Source organism: Ursus arctos, unplaced genomic scaffold (genome assembly GCF_023065955.2).
Source record: "Ursus arctos isolate Adak ecotype North America unplaced genomic scaffold, UrsArc2.0 scaffold_21, whole genome shotgun sequence".
NCBI lineage: Eukaryota > Metazoa > Chordata > Mammalia > Carnivora > Ursidae > Ursus > Ursus arctos.
Window position 1 is genome coordinate 52,674,072 of NW_026622886.1, and position 1,674 is coordinate 52,675,745.

The 1,674-nt window shown below is 51.6% G+C and overlaps 1 long non-coding RNA gene across 1 annotated transcript; it reads left to right on the forward strand.

Annotated features, from left to right (window-relative positions):
- The first annotated feature begins 331 nt into the window (after nucleotides 1-331).
- LOC130544495 (uncharacterized) lies at nucleotides 332-1,247 on the forward strand. The gene is made up of 3 exons (XR_008960808.1): nucleotides 332-571; nucleotides 707-899; nucleotides 1,091-1,247. It is a non-coding gene; the product is annotated as an uncharacterized LOC130544495 (long non-coding RNA).
- Nucleotides 1,248-1,674: the final 427 nt, after the last annotated feature.

Consider the following 1,674-nt stretch of genomic DNA (forward strand, 5'->3'; position numbering starts at 1 on the left):
TTGAAGGTCTGAGAAGCACTATCCACTCCATGGGTGAGACAAGAAGGCAAAGCTATTCCCGCTTGGAGCATTCCTTTTGGCGCTTAAAATTGCCTTGGATATGCATAAAAGCATTGCATTTCCTAAAGCCCAAGGCTGGAACAGTCTGAGAGCAGCTGACCTTGCCAGGAACCAGGCACACCCTTGCAGGAAGGGTTGGTGCAGAAGGGAAGGGGCAGGGCTCTGAGGGTGGTCTGCAGCTAGAGGGGTCCGCGAAAGGGGCCGTGTGTGTGTGTGTGTGTGTGTGTATGTGTGTATGTGTGTGATTGCAGCCCTGCCCATGATCCCCGTCATGCCTGCTCAGGGCGTTTAGCCAAGGAGGTGCCTCCTGGACCTCTGCACTCCCAGAGTTGTGAGTCATGGGGCCGGTTGCCTGGCATTCAAGGAGTTGGAAGCATCATACTCCCCAAGCAATCACCCCATGGGGGTGGAGCTACGTCTCTGTGTGCAGATCCGGAGCAGCCCAAGGACGCAGACCAGGAGCCAAGGAAGTGGAGTTTTGAGAGAGTGGACCTGTGGAGTTCCTGGCTGGGTGAGTGCATGCTGTGTGGCCATAGGTGGGCTTTCTGGGAGTAGGGGTACCCCGGGTAAGAGGCGGGGTTCTGGAAGGGCATGTTGAGAGAGTTCATCATGGAGACTCAGTTTTCTTTCCTTTTTCCCTTGAAAGTCTCTTCTGCCTAGTCTCCGTCAACTGGCCATACACCCCAGACCCAGGAACTCCAGGGCACCCGCTCAGCAAAGCTTTTGTGGGATGGTTCGCAGACATTCCAGGGTTTCCCGTGTTCCCCAGGAAGAGCGAGAGAAAGGACCGCACAGTCCCCAACTTCAGTGCGGTGCCCCTGTCCCCCGACACAGTGCAGGTAATGGACCTTGAGCAGTTCCCCGAGTTCAGCAGGGTATTCCCTGTTCCCTCAGGCACAGGTGTGGCGCTAGGAAGGCCCAGAGCCGTTACCCAACTTCAGCATTGTGCTAGCTGTTTCCTGGGAATGGTGGCAATGGGCTGGGAGATAATTACTACTAAAAGACAAGTCTATGTTTCCCCTTCTCCCAGAAACCACAGCAGGTGTGCAGGCTTTAGGTCCGAGGAGCTGCTTCTCCCCATCTGACAACACTTCTCTGCTCTGGCTCCGCGAGACCCGACGTTCTGAACGTCTGCATCTGAGTCAGTGAGGCAGCTTGACACGGGATCCAGCATTCAGAGAAAGCGGCAGGTCCATTTGGACCTTCCACATCAGGACTGGAAGTAAAACCTCTCATTAACCCACCATCTCCTGGGTTTTTCTCTTTTCTCTAGTTGAGCCATGAAGTAAAACTTAAGTAATAGTTGTCAGCGTTCTGAATTTGGTGAAGGAGGTACTTAGTTTCTGAGCTTGGAGCACTTTGCAGGGGATCCCATTTTCTCTGTTCATTGACTGCTTATGAATGTATTTTGAACAGCTGTTTCCTAGAAACACTCTTTCATTAGAAAGGGAAGGTGAGGTTTACTCTTTGTCTATTTTTAAGATATACGTTTGACAGTGTTTATACAGTTGGGCCTAAGATATGGGTGAGTGGCCACCATTTAGTGTTAGATGGCCTTTTGTCGTCACATACAAATATGGATGATGTCTTTCCAATTCTCAAAGGTGATGTTTC